Source organism: Anolis carolinensis, chromosome 1, assembly GCF_035594765.1.
Source record: "Anolis carolinensis isolate JA03-04 chromosome 1, rAnoCar3.1.pri, whole genome shotgun sequence".
Classification (NCBI taxonomy): domain Eukaryota; kingdom Metazoa; phylum Chordata; class Lepidosauria; order Squamata; family Dactyloidae; genus Anolis; species Anolis carolinensis.
Window position 1 is genome coordinate 274,047,540 of NC_085841.1, and position 20,105 is coordinate 274,067,644.

The 20,105-nt window shown below is 40.8% G+C and overlaps 1 protein-coding gene across 2 annotated transcripts in view; it reads right to left on the reverse strand.

The window, feature by feature from the left end:
* Positions 1–19,492, reverse strand: part of dennd2b (DENN domain containing 2B) — a 178,760-nt gene extending 159,268 nt beyond the window's left edge. Inside the window, exon 1 of one of the 2 annotated variants that reach the window (XM_008107133.3) lies at positions 19,282–19,492. The gene's annotated coding sequence lies outside the window, so the exon portion shown is untranslated. The remainder of the gene's footprint in view (positions 1–19,281) is intronic. The other variant, XM_062967694.1, reaches the window with a different exon arrangement.
* Positions 19,493–20,105: the final 613 nt, after the last annotated feature.

Here is a 20,105-nt window from a genome sequence, read left to right on the forward strand (position 1 = left end):
TCCTTCCTGGTGGCTGACCTTGACTAAGATACTATGTTGTGCCGTGGGAAAAATGCTGCTTGATAAAGTTTGGCTACCCAGGACGATATCTCTGTATCTGCCTAGCAAAGAACAAAACATGCAGATACATTTACAATGGTAATTACTTGCAGGACTGATAAGTAATAGATAATGTTATAACTAGGTCTCCTGGTTAAAATGAGGTATTGGACATAGCAACTCTGGATACTTAAATGGATTGATGAATCCACTTCAAGTTTTAATCTGAACTTTAAAGTAGTTGCAAACAGTGCTGAACCTATAGGTGAGCCAAAGCCTTGGACAGTGCTCTTAGAGTCCAGAGTGGACTAGGGAAATTCATCACCTCACTGACATAGACCCAACTGCAGTGTATTATTTTTAGAGAAAGTCTCATTAACTAACTGGTAGGCAATCTAAAATGTGTAGGACAGAATAACACTTATCAAGTCACAACTTCATATAATTAAGTCTTGTTAATGTTTATTCATTCAGTCGCTTCCAACTTTTTGTGACCTCATGGACTAGCCCACGCCAGAGCTCCCTGTTGGCTGTTGCCACCCCAGGCTCCTTCAAGGTCCAGCCAGTCACTTCAAGGATACCATCCCTCCATCTTGTCCTTGGTTGGCCCCTCTTCCTTTTTTCTTCCATCTTCCCCAGCATCATTGTCTTCTCCAAGCTTTCCTGTCTTCTCATGATGTGGCCAAAGTACTTTATATTTGCCTCTAATATCCTTCCCTCCAGTGAGCAGCCGGGCATTATTTCCTGGAGAATGGACTGGTTGGATCTTCTTGCGGTCCAAGGCACTCTCAGGATTTTCCTCCAACATCACATTCAAAAGCAACTATCTTCCTTTGCTCAGCCTTCCTTATGATCCAGCTCTCGCAGCCATAGGTTACTACGGGGAATACCATTGCTTTAACTATGCAGACCTTCGTTGCCAGTGTGATGTTTCTACTCTTCACTATTTTATCGAGGTTGGTCATTGCTCTCCTCCCAAGAAGTCTTCCTGGATTTCCTGGATGCAGTCTGCATCTAGCTAAGTGTAGCAGCATGTTAATTTAAAGTCCACTCTATTTTATAAAAGCAGGAGCTATTTTCAGGATTTATTTGTGCTAAAATATAGAAAGCCTAAGTCAGTGGTTCTCGGCCTGTGGGTCTCCAGGTGTTTTGGCCTACAACTCCCAGAAACCCCAGCCAGTTTACCAGCTGTTAGGATTTCTGGGAGTTGAAGGCCAAAATATCTGGGGATCCGCAGGTTGTGAACCACTGGCCTAAATGAATGTGAACATCTGCCATATTTCAAGTCACTATTTTCAGCTCAGATCGCAGCCTATCTTAGACCATCTTGTGTCTTGGTAATGGTGTGAGCAAAGTAGATTAGATCCTAGAACCTCTATAATCTTGGCAAATAATACAATATGCAACTCCTGTTGATTTTCTAAACCTAACAGAAATAAAATGTAGCTTAACAAAATTGGAAAGAGAGCGATCTTCAAAGCCCACAGGTTCCAGGGATGCTGTCAGAACCCCTAACTGTTCTGCTGTTGAGACTGGTGCATTGGAAGTGAGCTTGTCAGACCTTCACTATAGGTCCCCCATTTTAGCCAGTTCACCATTCATTTGTGAAAAGTTAATTACAATGGGATTTTATTGATGTTGCACCACAAAGAGAGTTAAGGGAACTGCAGTGGGGCTTTATAGTTCCATCCACTTATATTTATTCAGTTATATATCCTATAGATTTCAGCTGGCATTACTACCGAGTGAACAGTTACACAGTTAGACCACAACTGCACACTTTTCTTGAAGGAAGCCCAACTTAAGATAGTGTGGCCAAGACTTACAACTAAGTAAAATGCCTAGAGCCGTATTGTTAGTATGTTCATTATGTATACCATGCTCTAAAGCAGGGGTAGGGAATCTTTTCCAAAGACAGCATACCCCAACATACCCCAAGTGCAGCCCAATAGAAACCATTTGGTGGGAACAGAAGCACACTGGATAGAGACTGCATATACTACCCATCTGGCTACCCACACACGCTTGCACCTATGTCTCCTGATACAAACAGGCCTCTATCCACTGCCTGCTCATTTCTGCCATCCTTTTCTCTGTCCCTGCTGCTGTGTTTTCTTCCTTGTCTCATTCTCTCCTTCTGTGTCTTAGTTTCTCTCTCACCACACTGCCGCTACATTTTTCATGTCTAATGTAATTATAAGCAATTCCAGAAGAATAATGAATGCAAGAAAAAACAGTTTTATTTGAGCATCCCCATAACACTAACATGGCACTTAATTTTCAAAATCTTTATAATGATAACAACTCACATGCAAACACAGAGAAAAAGCTTTTTCTCAAGTATGTAATGTGCAACACAAAGCACTATGGTGATCCTCATGAGAATCAGAAAAGTGCATGTCATCACTGACTTCCATTTTGTGCCTGAGTGTGCTATGTGCTTCATTTTGGAACATCTTTTTCAGAAGTCATCTTCACATCTAAACATGTATTTCAAAGAGCCTTTACAAGCTTCTGCAAGAACCAAATTGATATTCTCTGAGTTTATACGCAAATATACAAAGAACACTTTAACCTGGATGTTAGGTATTTTGAAAGAAAATCTCCTTGACAGAAAGGTCTAAGAAGTGCAGAACTGATTATCTTAATCTCTTTTAAAGGTTACTAAGCATAACAAAGCAGGCTTGGAAATCACCAACCTTGGTTTTCTTCTGGCACATCTAGCCAAGATAAGGCTGGGGAACATAGTGTCTAGTCCTTTCTGGAGACATGTATCCAGAAGGCAGTTGGGAGGTGGTACAGGTGCTTCTCCCTGTAGCCATAGGCTATAGAAGCACAGAGGAGTCTACCTTGTCTACTGTGCTTTTTAAACATGGTTTCACAATTCTATGGCAGTTGCATAATGTAAATCATATGGTAGTCTCTACTCAGATGTCTTCCAGCTGCATTTAAGGACGGCTAGCAGGAATGCATACCATCCTGTAGCAAAGACAGAAATGTTAGACTGTTCACGTATAAAGCATGCCCTGAGTTTGCAAGGCCTGGGCAGGGCTGTTGATAGAGTAACTTGAAGGGTCTCTCATTCATGGGGTCAGCATAAGTTAAAGTAAACTTTGTGATAGTTAACCACTAAGATTTGTAGCTGAGGAACATAGGGTAAGTTACTGATTTGACTCTCACACACTGACATTAAATAAGAAGAGTATGGGGGTAGAGACTTGGAAATATGGGGTTACTTACAGCTTGAGAATGTATACAAAGCCTTTTGCCTACTATGCTTCTGTTCCTTCATGTTTTGTATGCAGAAAGAGAGAGGTACACATGGTGTGTCTCTTGGAGCTTTAGGTGCCTCTATGATGGCAATCTACCTAGGCACATTTAATGCATCTGATTCAAGAAGTCCTCAGGATGCCATCAGGTTCTAATTTTGATTTGAGCATTCAGAAAATGCACTAATGCCACATTAACAGACACTAATGGCACCACCCACAGGCATTCTCCTTTGTTATGCCCCTGTCATTGTAACTCATGGACACAGGGTGCATTTTCATATATGGTAGTTGGTTCATTGTAAAGTAAGTATCAACTAGACAGGTACATGTGCCAAATTCAGGAGAGTACAGAATACTTACAACATTTCTGGTATGATTTAAGAAGAATCCGAAGCTTCTCCAAATGAAAAAGAAAGAAATCCTCAAATACGCACCTTTCTATCAATCAGGGAATGTGGAAATGGTTTCATTTATTCCCCCCCCCCCACCATGTAAACATTAAATATATAAAAGTTGCAAAGATGCAGAAAGCTGTCAGTGTTGACATTCGATTGTGAAATCCAACTGCATTTTGTGACTGTCTGAAATATACCTATTTTCCAATTTGGGGATATATGTTAGGTGAACTTGAAAATCACATTTAAGTGATTATAAGGTGCTATCAGCAACAAAATGCTGAAGGGTAGCATGCTCCTATTCAGTCTTCCAGTCAGCAGTGGTTTCTCCACAACCCCATTCTTACCCTCCTCGACTCACAAGCACACCCACATTTGGGGGGGGGGGGGGGACTCCCTTTTTCCATTTTGCTTTAATCTTGTATTTGCTTGTTCATATCTGTAAAGAGATTTGGTTGACTGTTCTTTTCCTTCCTTCTTTGATGCATTTTCTGCAGTAAGGCGGGGGAAGTCAGAAGTGATTGAAGACCATAGAAAGATTGCAATTGGTTTACAATGCCATCTGGATTTTCTATGCAACTGTATAGGAGGCATAATGACTACACATTAAAAGGTTTATCTGAAAGCACCATCAGTAGGAAGTACAAAAAGGCAATGAACTGTACATTAGGAAGTCATCCTTACAGTCTGTCTCCCTGGGGAACACTGTCTTTGTGATGAGGTCATTCTCCATCCTTATCCCTACTTGAACAAATACAGTATATCATGGCTATTTCCAGATCTTCTGTATAGGATATAATCTACAGTTAGTCTCCTATTGTTTTATTTTCATGACTGTCTAAATCTCGCCCTCCTATTCTTTTTCTTCATCACTTGCTTCCTAATCCCTGCTGATTCTGGAGGTCAGTCGTAATGAAGGAAGTTTCTAGCAAATGATGCTTGGCTTCATGCCTTCCAGTTCTCCCGAATGTTAAAGTGTAATGCTTGCTTTCAGTCTGGACAATGCCACAAGTATTAAACAAGATTTAGAACACTAAGAGTGACTTACAACCTTTAATTTAGAAAAACAGCAGAGGAAGAGGTCTATATATATAAAAGAGTGATGGCATCACAGCAACCCACAAAACAACAAAACTACAGGCCCCCCAACCTCGAAATTTGACAACACAACCCATCATCCACGCCTCTAGGTTGATACAACAAAAAGAAAAGAAAAATAAAGTCCTAATTAGAGAGAGAGGAATAATTGCTTTTATCCAATTGCTGCCAGTTAGAAGGCTAAGCTCCTCCAACTTGGTCTCCTAGCAACCCAATAAAAATAATAAAAAACACTAAAAAATAATTTAAGACACTAAAAATTAATACAATACAATAATAAAATATAATAAATAAAAAGATAACTTACCATAAAATTATTTTAAAAATACAAATAACGTCAAATAAAAATTACACAACAATTTTTAACCAATACCACCACCACTTTGCCACAGCAACGCGTGGCCGGGCACAGCTAGTATTTTATATATCTTTAATATTGCAAGGAATTCTATCTATCTAAATGCTTTTCTCTGCAGCTAAAACATCCAAAATGTCTCTTGACAGTTTTCCCCAGAAAACCTTACCCAGATCTACATCTTAGATTCCACAATTGCAAAACATTTTTCAGGTAGGAAAAGCATGCAGGTTATGTCCTGCTTGCAAGTACTTAGCTAATTCCATATGCCTGCAGGATATGTCTTCCCACATGCATTCAGCAAAGTAGCAGTATGTCTGTGGCAAGGATGGGCAACCTGTTTAGAGATCATGTAGTGACCTACATGTGAATAATTCTCAGCACATAAAGGTAAAGGTAAAAGTTTTCCCCTGACATTAAGTCTAGTCGTGTTCGACTCCGGGGGTTGGTGCTCCTCTCCATTTCTAAGCTGAAGAGCCGGCATTGTCCGTAGACACCTCCAAGGTCATGTGGCCAGCATGACTGCATGGAGCACCGTTACCTTCTCGTCGAAGTGGTACCTATTGATCTACTCATATTTGCATGTTTTCGAACTGCTAGGTTGGCAGAAGCTGAGGCTAATAGTGAGAGTTCAACCCGCTACCCAGATTCGAACTGCCAGTCTTTTGGTCAGCAAGTTCAGCAGCTCAGCGGTTTAACCCACTGCGGCACTGGGGTTCCCTTCTCAGCACATATACATACTGAAAACTAGGGCAGGAATAGGCAATTTGGGATCCTACAGATATTTCTGGATTGCAATTCTCACTTGGCTGGTACTGCCAAATTTACAGGAAGATGAAAGTTCAGCAAAATCTGGAAGGCCACAAATGTGATCTGCTCCTGACATACTCACACTGCATATTGCTCACATGTAGCTCAGCACATGATTTATACACATATTTCACTCTTTCTAATGCAGACGTGCCTCAAGTGTAACTTAGCCATTAATGGAGAGTCTGACACACTCTACACTGACAAAAAAGAAAATTGTCTTGATTTACTATTAAACAGAATGACAGAGAAAAATACAGGAAATAGCAGAACAAACTACAGTTTACCCACCGGCATCCAAGATTCTTATAATTCAGTGAAAAAAAACAAAAGCAAAAAATTGTAATTTTGTACTAAATTGAGATAATATAGTAGGTACTGACCCCAAATTAGGTCCCCTTCACTAATGTTGGGGTTGCAAAAAAAAATTGGCAGCAACAAAAAGGTTTCTTTAATGCCATCTAGACATTTATACAAATCTGTTAGCAACAATGTGCAGCATTTATGGTGAACTCTGCAGAAAATGCGTCACAAAAAGGAAAACCAATCTGTTTAGAAAGCCTTGCAAATGCTGGTTATCAGTAGATGTTTGATTTTTATACCTATTTTATATATCTACATATCTGCGGTCACAGAAAAAATTGTCGGTCGGAAAGGGGTCATGAATAGAAAAGATTTTAAAACCCTGATATACCGTAGTACACATCCACAGAGTCGGACATGACTAGACTTAATGTCAGGGGAAAACCTTTACCTTTACTTATAGTACACCTGGATCTAGATATTTCACCAGAACAAAAGACCCATCTAATGCAGCATTTCACCAGAACAAAGGCCCCCATATAAGGCAGTCTGAAACTGCATTACATGGTCGGTGTGAACTCATATAATACAATTCTATATGGCAGTGTAGATGGGGCCAAAACTGAATGACAACTGCACTTCCTACAGTGTCATCCTTTCTACTTGCATGCCATGTATATTAATATTACAAATACACTCATTAAATCCATTAAACTCATTATTTATTAATGTTTATACTATTTTTTTATTTTGTTGTATTAAGTGATATATGATTATTGTCTGGGTTATATTATTACTATATGCATTTGTTTTTTGTAAGCCTCCCAAGTACCTTTGGGGAGAGGGAGTAGGATAAAAATAAAGCTTATTATTATTATTATTATTATTAAATTACTAATTAAAAACAGCTTTTTTCCATTTATTAATAATTCCCTACCAGGTTCTCACTTCACTTGGTGTGAATTATAAACAATCAGTTAAAAGTTCTTAAATTATAGTTGAAACATGGGCAGATTCACTGGCACACAAACGAAAATGTGAGTGTTGTGCAAAGTCATTCTGAGTGTGCAAGCCTATGGATGCTTTGCCTATTGAATAAATAGGGGCTGACTTCTGTGTAAGCTCACATACAACAGCACTGTAAATCTGTTTTCCATAACAGAGTTGTGTAGTGATACAAAAAAGGAACACAAACGATTACATATTTACAGGGAAGATCCTGTTAAAAAACACTAAAAAGAGAAACAGTGGCTGAGTTATACATGCAAGAGCCTCAAATTTCAAGAAAACTAGCATGTCACATGCATCAGTTCGAAGATCTGCTTTCTGTTTTGGCACAAAAGCAGACACAAAAACGTCCACACATCCGGAATCTTTCAAGTTGAGCTTTAAAACAGATGTTATAAGAGGCAGCAGCAGTCCACAGAATATAGTGTGAGGAACGGACCTTCCTTTACCTGAGATAGAGCAGAGCCAGGCCTAGTTCCAGGGCAACAAGGAGCAGCCCTTGATGGCACCACTGTGTTTAAGGGCAGTTAAGTGCCCCACAGTCCAGCTGAATGGCTCAAGGGGCGCTGAACTGGCCCCACCCTGAGTTCCTCCAGCAGTTTCTTACATGTCTTTCTACCTTCTGGAAGCAGCTATAGGAGGAGTGTAGGGACATGTTCCTTGCAAGCAAGGTGACACCATTCTTTTTTTCCAGAGAAAGGATTGCGTTTCATGTACACGAAGTACAAGTTATCACTTGCATTCTTAGAGCAAAAGTCAGCCCGAAGGTTAGGAGTGTGCGCTGCTAAGGGATACGGTTCTGGTAAGAATTTGGGAGGAACCAAATTTCCTAGCCCTGCTATAGAGCAGAACTTAGAAAAAATAATTTTTTGACTACGACTCTCAGAATCTCCAAGCTAGCATGACCTCTACAGTTCTGGAGGCTACATTAAAAGAAAAAAACAACACAACTTTCCCAAGCTCTGTTCCAACACCAATTTAACTCCTCCCTAGCACACTATTCAATTAATCATCCTAGCCATCAATTCAAAACCTGAGATAAGTAATTTGTGGGCATCTTTTAAAGCATTATCCTTAAGGTACACCTCCTAGATTTTGGAAAAAAAAACAGCAACCTCACAGGGCTCCTGTATTCACTGACAATTGAAAAAAAATTCTAATAGCAAGGGAGGGTTTGTGGTAGGAAACAGCCATTAGGATCTGATTCAGGAACTCAGTGACGATGGATCACCAGACAGACATTCTTACATTTAAAATGAAAGCTGCAACATTAAATATCTTTTTAAAAGTGTTTTAATATAATGTCATTTGGCAATCCAAGCAACTCATTGGCATTGGTCCAAGCAAGAAACAGTGATTTTGACAAACTGCTTCTAAAAAAGATACATTACTTTAGGGAGGAAAGGTGTTGTGAGGTGGCTCCCATCCATCTTTGTTTCTCCAGCTTATTTTATGGATTGTTCAGTACACTGACTAAGAAGGAAGTTCCATCAAGCGAGTATGGATTACTTCCGACAGTAGCACGATTGAGCTATTGGTATCATTTTGTAACACACCGCTGTGAAAACAAACAAGAATAGAACTTGGAATCTCTTTGAAATCCTGTGGGTCTGATCTTGATTAAAAGATATTTGGGGGATTTCCAAGCCAATTTTATACATATGCATGTAATGTTTTTCCTGCTAAATCATGGAATTGCACAGGGTGACTTTATTTCTTTTAATTTCCACTCTTTATTTGAAGGGGAATTTGACACTGCTTTTCTTAATAAAATGAAGAAGCTGCTCTGTGTATAATTTTCTGCATATATCTACTATAACGGCAGTCCTCAGTGAATAACCATCAAAGTAGCCATATTGTATTAGCAAAGGTCCAGAAAATATCTCATAACATAGCTTTCTGGTGAAGCCAGAATGGCATTGGTTCTGATTTTCTTCTCACTGCTTCCAACCATTTTGTATTTTATTGAACCCAAAATGCCAGTTCTGGGGTGAAATGGTTGGAATTTCCTTGTCAATTTTGTACAGCCAATTCTCCAAAGAGCATAAAACCTCTCTCTTTGAAGGATTTTAAACAGTAACTAGATAGCCATTTGTCAGTAGTGTTTGGACAGTGTGGTCTTCCATGGTTGAACTGGATGGTCCTTGTGGTCTCTTCCAACTTCAGAATTCTATTATTCTATTGTGAATGTTCATTATCAACATCGCACCCTGATTTTCTCTGACTGTGAAAGCTTGGTAAGATCTGGTCTGGTTAGTACTTGTATAGGACCTTCAAGGAGGTCAAGGAAAGACCTTTCACTGAAACCCTAGATGTTGTTTATTGCCATTCAGAAATGAGCTAAATGGGCAAATTGCTTGACAGTATGGGTTGAGTATCACTTATTCAAAGGGCCTGGAACCAGACTTGTTTGGACTTTGGATTTTTTTTTCAGATTTTGGAATATCTTTATATGCATATATGTACATAACATGATATCAGCAATGAGACCCACGTCTGAACATGGAATTCACTTACGTTTCATATACACCATATATACATAGGCTACTAATAAATGTATACACACTATTTCTAATATTTATGTGCAGGAAACAAAGCTTGCCCACATTGAACCATCTGATTGCAAAGCAATCACAATCTAAGCTGCCCATGTGCACAAATTTGAATTTTCAAGTATTTCAGATTTTGGAATTCCAGATAACAGATATTTTTCCTCGACTGCTGGTTAGGATTATCGGCCTCATTTTGTCCTCACTTGACCACTGGGCCCTTGGACCCTGGCTTTCATCACCTGGAACACAACTTGTCCATAAAAGACCACAGGTCCTTGGCTGACCTTCAGGCCCCTTGGGTCTAGATGACTGAAAGACTGGGTCCCACACACTCCCTAAGGAAAGCATATAATGCAAACTTACAGTTTATGAGTGGAGGCCCTAAAAATTGAACACTATTTGCATTTAGTAAATCTGCATATTGTCCAATCCTCAAGGCTAATGCTAACATTACATTTTGTAGCAAGAAGGCTGTGGAAAGTATAGCCTGAAATTACTGTTTTCCTTGGCTGCTCTAGATTGAATTGATCCCTCCCACATCCATAACCACAGGGTATCAGTAGGTTTTGCTTTGAAAACCAAATATCTCCAGTGCCCTGCAGGCAGCGAGTTCATATTCTTCTCATTAGGTAACAAAAAAGTAACAAAAAATTGAAACATTCTTCCCAAGGTCTGAGCAGTGTATTGGAGGAAAACTGTCCATCGGTCTTGGCAGAACTTTTACTCAAGTCTAACATCACATGGTGTGTTTATAATTTGAGCAACTGAAGCCAAGGGGAGAATGCAAACATTTGGATTCATTTCTCTAGGATTTTCCATAGCCAAATTGCCAACCCAAAAGCAACCACTAAGTGAAAGAAGGAGCACGGTTACAGAGATTAGAACTGCAATTTTGTATGCACTTCTTGACAGTAATCCCCACTGAATTCAATGGAGATTACCTCTAGGTAGACAAATACGTTTAGTAGTGGACCTTTTGAATGATCAACAAGAGCTCTCCACTATCTTTTTTGTTGTTCTTTATTATTATTTTTTCATCTATAGGTACATACAACAGACCTGAGAATTATTGTCACTAAGATACAGAGATGCTTTCTGGCATCCACAAAGAAATGGCAAGGATTCTTTTAGATGTTGAGTGGTTCTCAACCTGTGGGTCCCCAGGTGTTTTGGCCTACAAATCCCAGAAATCCCAGCCAGTTTACCAGCTGTTAGGATTTCTGGGAGTTGAAGGCCAAAACATCTGTAGACCCACAGGTTGAGAACTACTGCCCTAGATGTCAAAGACCTCCAATTTTCATAGGGTGACTACACAAAAAAGATAACAGAGGTGCTATACTGTGATTTATGTATTAAAATATTTATACAGGCACCCCTCAGTTAACACAGGTTGCTGTGTTCCTGGACATTACTTCTTCAAGAGGAAATCTGGTACCAGAGCAAAACATAACATGGAAATAATAGGGGGAGGTTCCTATACCACAAAAAAAGTTTAACATGTTTCAGCAAACTTTTTATTGAAAATTAGCAGTATGCATAGGTGAAGTGAAACCACCAGGTTACATAAGGCTTTTGAAAGTTAATGAAACATTTTTTACTCTAAGCTTTTCCCAAAATGTATCCAGATACATTTTTTTGTAATATGTGCTTTAAAAACATGCTGAGGGTAGCTATTGATGCAAGCTTATCTCTTTCTCAGTTTTCTCTGTTTTGCTTTCCATATATGCTCAGTAAGAGATTACGGAAGCGGCTGCATTTTACCTTGCCAGTTGTAGGCTGGCATACACAGATAGATAGGATTGGTTGGATTAGAATCCCATTGTTTCCTAGATGAAGCTGGAACTGTCCCAGCTGCCTCAGTGTATCACTAAAAATCTGTTTTGTGTACTTTTTCACCATCCTCTTAATTCATATGTTGCTGTAAAAAAACCTTCTACCTCGGTAGCAGATGAAAAAAGGGAGGCTGGAGAGGTTCATTTCTCCCAGGCACCTTTGCAAGTTACATGGCACAGAACCAGGAATTGAAACTGCCAAAATGAGGCAAGTCCCTTTGTCCCCTTTGTAGGTGTGCTTTTTGAAGCTGCACAAAGGCTGATACAACCACATACCAAAAATATAAGGCTCAACATATGACACTTCAAAACAGTAGTGCAGGCAACATTTTGCATGGTACCTCACTTTCAGACTTTGGGAAAGTAACTTTTTTGGACTTCAACTTTCTGAACTCTCCAGCCAGTGGACATGCAGGAGGAGTTACAAATATTTGTTTCTTTCTTTGTTGGATTATATCCCACTTTTCTCCCAGAATGGGAAAAAGAAACTTTTCTAAACTTCCCCATTACAAGCCATGCACTTCAGATGACTTCTGCTTCAAGCAAAACCAAATGTGAGAAATCCTGGTGGTTCCAAGCTACTAAAGAGTAACTGTTCCAATCTTTGCCCATTTCTATATGTCCTCAGTACTCTGGAGGTACTTCACCAGTGTCAAAAATGCAAGAAACATAGACACATACTGATGTCGCACACAGAATAAGCACTGTTGCTATTCCCTTCCAAATCACTATTCAGAACTTATTTTTTCTTTAAATCCAAGTGAAAAGAGAGAGCTAAAGCAATCTTTTTTTCTCTTTTGCTTCACATGGCCTTTTGAACCTCATGGCCTTTAGTGCTTCTTAAAACTGGCTTCTTAGTGACAAATCGCTAACATCATTTCATCAAATACCCAAATCTTAAAATAACTCTAACTTCTGAATTGCATTTCAGCAGTTCCTGTCCCTCATATCCCACTTAGCTGGTTTTTAATGGTAACATTTGTTTAACCAGCAGTTAAATGGGGGGAAAGTTGAGCCCTCCCAATGATTCTTCCCAGTGGGTCTTAGATGTTTACAGAACACAATGAAAACAATACAATGGCTAAAAATCATGCAGTTCCATCAAGTCCTTGGCACAGGTCCTCAACACAGAATAAACTGGCATGGTACATTAGCGTCAATGCATTACACAATGATTATGAGTAATAAAGGGCCATGCATTTCTGTAAAAAGAGACCTTTGCAGAGTTCTTTGCTTTAAAAAGAAATGCTAACTTTCCAGTAATACTATAGGAACAGTCTGTGTCCACTTCGTAGGAGATGATCCATGGATGATAACAGATAAAGCCATCATCAACCAGAAAAGATCACTCAAGGGTGTGTGGTTGTGTCACGTGTTCTACAATACAGAGAACTATCCTTTTTTTGATAATATACTATCCTTGAAGGGCCATATAATCCTAATTTCCTGCTTCTTAGCGGGGGGTTGGACTAGATGGCCCTTGAGGTCTCTTCCAACTCTACTATTCTATGATTCTATGATTCTATGTTTGCTTAAAGATAAAGAATTATAAGAAGAGAGAACAGGGCCTTGAAACCTTTGGCTCCTGGTCAGTCCTCCTCACCATGATGTAATAACATTGTATTCTTACTTCAATTATGGCAATAACCTCCAAATTTACATCCAATCAAATTATCATATGCACACATTAAAATATGTGCAAACTATACCAACATTATTATTATTATCATCATCATCACCATCATCATCATTATTTAAACCCCACCTTCCTCCCCTTGGGGACTCAAGGAGGCTAACCATTCACGCTAAACAAATTTTAAAAATGCAATCCAAAAGTTAATAAACAATTTAATGGTAACAGTTTGGTAAAAACAGAATTAAAATACAATAAATACACTAAAATGGTCTTTAAAACTCATATCCCTCACAACATATGCAAATAACACACACATTATGGCTTCTTTTGGTGGAACAATGCATATGAAGACACAACTAAGGAAAGGTGTGCTTTAAACCCTAATAAAAGGAAACATCATGTTTCATGTGCTGGTGGAATTCCAGATATGAAGTATGACTCTACATGAGGGGCAAGCTACATTTATACAAACTGAGGTCAGCTCTGAGATATTTTCCAAGCAAACAGAAGTACAGAGAGAAGCAGGAGCAATTAAATCTCTTAATAGGTAGGAAGAATTTATATAGAGTCAGGTAATGGCAGTCACTAATCTGAGTGAGTGACACAAAGTAGGAAGCTGGCACAGCTACTTGGGGTCCAATTAATTTTGTATTCCAAAAGGACCACAGCAGTTCTGAGCTCAGACCTCCGATCCTAGGATACCTGTCCTCAAGTAGGGCTCCCAATGACATTAGACTTCCAGGATTCTTCACCATTGGCCATGTTGGCTGCAGCTTCTGGGAGTCCAACACTGTCACTGGTTCAGAACTATTGTTTCAGACTGATCTGGCCATGACTGATGGCTGGTATCACATATCTTCCATCAGTCAAACTACTTCTATGCCTGATGTTTTAATCAGTGCTCTTAAACACAATACAACGAATGCCTGCCCCCTCTACCAATAAACCTAAGCAAGCAATGGGCAACTTCAGTGGAATTATGGAGACATGTGTGAATATGCATGGCATTGCCCAAGGTTAATAACACATTCTAGTCATGGAACAAATATAATTCACAGAAGTCATCTCTCTCTCTGTCTTACATGATTCCATTTATTTTGCTGCATCACTCAGGTAGGATTTGTGAAGTCACACTGAGACTCAAACCAGACGTGATGTTTGTCACATCCTGAAGTGAGCGTGTTTTGGCCAATTATATTTGTTCATTTTATTTGTTTGTTAGTTTGTTGTTTAATACCCACCATGGCATGTATTTTTAGGGATCGGTCCCTAATGAATGTTAGGGCCTGGAACCAGTTTTCCCATGAAAACCTCTCCTTTCTGTCTGCTTGTTATGCTTTAAAATATTGTTTAGTAAATAACAAAGAAGCAAAATGAATTTGGCTCCAAATTCTAATCAAACACCTAGAAGAAACTGAAAGACAGCAAAAAAGCTTTGCCTTATTTACATCACCATCTTCCAACTGCCACAATCTCTTGCCAACAGCAACTTACTCTCCAACATGTCACAGATGAAAACCAGGAGATGTGTGGCCAAACCACATCAGAAGTGTCATCAAAATAGCAAATCCAATTATTACTTCCAACTGAAGTGACATATTGAATCAAGGGGAAGTTAGTACCAATTAACATGTATGTACATTCCATATATTTGATGGGGCTCTACCCTAATTGGGACTAAGACTTGGATACAAGTCTACAGCTGTGATCTCAGAATTACATACTTGAAAGTAAACCCCATGAAACACTTTACCACTGACTGAGCAGAATACAAAAGATTACTTTTTAAGAATGTGAGAATGTTTATTAAGCATGTTAATAAAAGGAGGAGTGGGATAACTGGAGAGGGAGTGAAGAGGCTGAATACTGCTTAACATGGAGCAATATAAAACACTTGGGGAAATGGGTATTAAATACTATAGAGTACTTCCAAAAAGTGAAAGAGAGTTAATTTATGTCCTTTCATTTCCCAAACAAGGACAGAGGATACTTTTTTATCAAACAGAAAACAGAAAGCTCCTCAAGGAGAGTGCTGGTTTATGCACATCCCCAATCCTAATCGGATGATATAAAACTGTTTCCATGTGCAACAGTTTCCACTGCTAGATCAGGAGGCAGAATTAATGGAGCCTGGGATTTTGGTGGGAGGCAAGGGTTAGAAAGTTGCATTTTTGTAATGAATTAAATGGGATTAAATATTAGATACTAATTTAGGTCATTCAGGCTGGTTTGTCGACACAGCACTCAGCCTTGATTGCTTTTGGCTTGTTTCAGTCTGCAATTCAAAACCATGCACCTGAAAATGAATCCTTTTGAAGTTAATGGGACAAGACTCAAAATCTAAGTACACATTTGTAAGACTTAACTATATGATTACATTGTTTATTCACAGACCCCAAATAGGGAGAATGAACTTCCATCCCCATCCCAGTTTTGAAGCACTGCCAACTCCCACTGTACTTCCCCTTTGGCCTGATTCCCTAGAACTGATAGACACTGAAGTTCAGCAACATCTGGAGCATCAACCAGTTCAAAGGGATTCTCAGAATTCCACTTTAGCCCACACCTTCTATTCTAATTTTGTTATTAAGGACTGTTCACACAAACTGAAAATCAGAGTCATCAATAGACTTCTGAAACACTCTGCACAAAAGTGCAGCCTTCTTTGCCTTTCCTTAATATACTGCTAACACTGAGAATCAGCTAAGTAGATGGAAGAGTCCCCAAATGAAATGTGGTTGGAATGCTGTCAGTTCAAATCTCACCTCAGCTATAAACCTGCTAAATGGTCTTAAGGAAGTCCCCAGTTCCTCAGAGATAAAGGGTGGAAACAATAACCACAAAGGGCTAGAACCAGGACCTGGCCATTGTTCAATGTTGGTTTGGAGCTCTCAAAGAAAATAACATTTCTCCTAACAGCTCTCATAACCAAAACCATTTCTTGCAGGGTTTGTCCCTCACTGAGGACAGCAAAGAGGGAAAATGTATGATCCTCCATCTGGTGGACTACAGAGCTCATTATCTTTCACCAATGATAAAGCTGATGGGTGTTATAATCCAATAATCTTGGAAATGCCACAGGGGCCCACAGTTGCTGGTCTAAAGGAGGGATGGGAAAACTAGGCAGAATGAATTAAAAGGATACAATGAACCCTTCCATAGAACTAAACCAATATCATCATTGCACTCTGTTCCTCTAAACATTGTATTTATATCTAGGGCACACACTGACATATTGAAATATCTGAAAGGATTTTCGGTACTTAGAAGTTGAAGGAACTGCAACAGTTTGCAATTACCCTATGGTTTGGGGTGGGTTGGATGCTCCTTGGACAAGATGAGGCAAGCACTTGGGTACATACCCGACTAAGGTTTACGATTTCTGATTCTTCCCACCAAGTGAAATGCTAAACATACTCCCTCAGCAATTTAGCTAAAACTATTATGGGATCAGGAGGGGTGGAGGAAAGTTTCCCTTTCTTTCAGCTCCAGGTGGCTGCTTCCAACAGAGATACCAGATGATACCAGATTTACAGTGTAGAGTGTAGCTCTGTGTACATTTCAATGAATTTAATAGAGCTCCTTCCTTCCCAGAGCTGCAGTAAGCATTTGTATATGAATGCATTGCCTGAGAATAAAGCCAAGATTTCCCATAACAGTCCTTCATGGAAACACAAGGAAGTCGGTAGGTTTAGCCTGAAGAGAAGTCTGCAGAAGGACCTGACATCATTTTTGAGGCATCCAAGTAGCTCAACGACCTACTCACAGATGCCCCAAAAAGGCAGGAGGATCTTGTTAGAGAGCAGAAGATTTTGGGTCAACATTAAGAGAAACGTAGACCCCTTCTACACTGCCATGTAATCCAGATTATCAAAGCAGAAAATCCACATCTAATTTGAACTGGGTTCAAATTATACTGCCATATAATCCAGTTCAAAGCCTAAGTGATGGTAGCAGCTTGACAATTGAATCAATTACTTAGAACAAGAATGAGGAACTTGTGCCCTTCCTTTGAACCGAAGCCCCCAAAAAACACACCACTGGCTATGTTGGCTGGCCAATGGGAGTTGCAGTCCAGCAACATCTGGAGGGCAATATGTTACCCACCCTTGATTTAAAAGAGTGATGAGGTCTCATTTCAGGTAGACTTTGTAATCTTCATTTAAAGACTAAACTACAGTATACTGGAAAGAAGAGATGGTTTTGTAAGTTGCATTTAAAATTAAATATGGAAATTGCTTTTTAAAAGGTCATAAAAGTATCTTGCTCAGTCATTTCAATTGTTGATGAAGTAATAACCAATGAGTTCAGATACTGCTAAGATATATACAGCCTTTGGCATCCACTGTGGTTTGGTTCCAGGATCCCCGTGAATACCAAAATCTGTGGATGATAAGTCTCATTGTATACAGTGGTTTGGTAAAATAGTGTCTTTTATATAAAATGGAAAAATAGAGGTTTGCTTCTTGAATTTTTTTAAAAGTATTTTCAAACCACCTTTAAATCTGTAGATACAGAATTTGTGTATACAGAGAGCTGACTGTATACACATAGCTTAGTGCTGTCCTAAGCTTCGTGCTGTCCTAAGATATGATTAGTGCATCTGTTATTAAACAGCAAAGCAACAGCATTTGTAGCCAACAAAGGATTCCCCAGGCAGAAAGCAGCCAAGCTTTGAAGCAGCAAGGCTATTCAATGCCAATCAAGGTGATCAATTGCAGCATTTACACTTGCCTCAAACAGTCAAGAGTTCTTTCTCCCATTCTGGACATTCCACGGATATATAAACCCCACTTGCCTAGCTTCCAACAAACCTCACAACCTCTGAGGATGCCTGCCATAAATGTGTGTGAAACGCCAGGAGATAATGCTTCTGGTACATGGCCATATAGCCTGGAGAACTCACAGCAACCCATTTGTACCTTTGTCCTGGCTCCAAGAAGGCCAACCAAAATATTTTGCTTTTGATAATGTTTTAAGTTCGTTAACAAACAACGAGAGAGAGAAAGAAAACCTAAGGAATCTGGCTAGAACTTAAATATAACAGAGATTTTCTTCCCAAACATTGAATGGTGGGAAAGAGTGGGCAAAGCCTGGGGGAGCAAAGTTGTCCGGCAGCGCCACCTACCCGCCCCCTGCGGCACTGCAGCGCGGCCGAAAGACGGCGAGAGGGGCGCAGGGAAGTCAGACTCCCTCCCGCCTCGTCCCAAAATTGCTCTCACACCCCGCCGAGAAAAGGCGGCTGCCAAACGGGACAAACACAAGACCCTCGACATCCAACGGGGCGACCGTGAAAACCAAGAAGACATGAAGTCGGCCTGTCTGAAAAGTCAATCCATCTCTCCATTCGTCCGCGGATCCCCTTCACCTACAAGAACAGGGAAGGGAGCCCATTGAAATGAATCAAGCTCGCTGGCTTGCTCCCTCTTGTCGGGACGCATCTACGCTGGAGAAGTAGTGAAGTTGGACAGCAAAGGCTCGATGCTGTGGGATCCTGAGATGTGTAGTTTCGCGGGGTCTTTACCTTTGTGGTGTCGAAGGCTTTCATGGCCAGAATCACTGGGTTGCTGTGAGTTTTCGAGGTTGTATGGCCACGTTCCAGAAACATTCTTTCCTGACTTTTCGCCTGAATGTACGGCAGGCATCCTCAGAGATTGTGAGGATGCCTGCCATAGACGCAGGCGAAACGTCAGGAAAGAATGCTTCGGGAACATGGCCATACAACCTCGAAAACTCACAGCAGCCCAGTCTTTAGCTTTCTCTGCCAGCTTTCAAGAGCCACAGCAGTTGAAAGCGGTGCCAAACGGCATTCATGGCATTCAGGAAGCCCTTCCTTCCTTCCTTCCTTCCTTCCTTCCTTCCTTCCTTCCTTCCTTCCTTCCTTCTTTCCTCCCTTCCTTCCTTCCTTCCTTCCTTCCTTCCTTCCTTCCTTCCTTCCTTCCTTCCTTCCTTCCTTCCTTCCTTCCTTCTCTCCCATTTACCTGCGCCGCCGAGGTCCAGTCTCGCTGCTGCTGCTCCTGTTGCTCCGTCCGTCCCTCGTCCAGACGCGGCGGGGTTTAGTCTCTCTCTCTCCCTCCTTCCTTCGCTTCTGTCCGTCTGGGCGCCTCGGAGGAGAAGCGGGGGAGGGGGAGGCCGGGGAGAGAGAGAGAGAGAGAGAGAGAGAGACTGGGAAAGAGGCAAAGGCAGGAAGTGGCGGGGCGGACGGAGCGGGGGGGGGGGAGAGAAGGGGATAGAAAGGAGGGAGGGAGGGGCGGCCCTGCGCAAAGCCCGACCCAACAAAGAAACCCGAGAGACCCCCCAAAAGACGCGGCTTTCGTCAAGGAAAGAAGGGGGAGACGCTCGACCGACACCCCCCCCCCAGACACACCCCTCTCTGCGCCCTCCTCCTCCTCCTCCTCTAGAAACCCCCCACCCACCCCAAACTCCAGCCTCGCCCCCCAAAACGCGGAATGGCGCTTGATCCCCTCCGGGCTGAATCCCCACTGCCAAATAATGCAGTTCAGATATGTCGATGGCACCTTCACCATTTGGAGCCATGGAGATCAAGAACTCAACAAGTTCCTAGACCACCCCAACATATCCACCCAAACATCAATGGAAAAAGCAAATGAAGGAAAACTGCCATTTCTAGATGTCCTCCTGCCTCATCACACTAGAGCATGAATCCTCTTTAAATCCGGTTTCTGCCTCCTGAAGGATTCCGGGGTTTGTAGTTTGGTGAGACCCAGGACCTGTCTGGATGAGCTATTTAAAGCCCTCTCCCTGAAGTGGATTTAAAGTGGATCCAAGCTCTAGTGTGATGAGC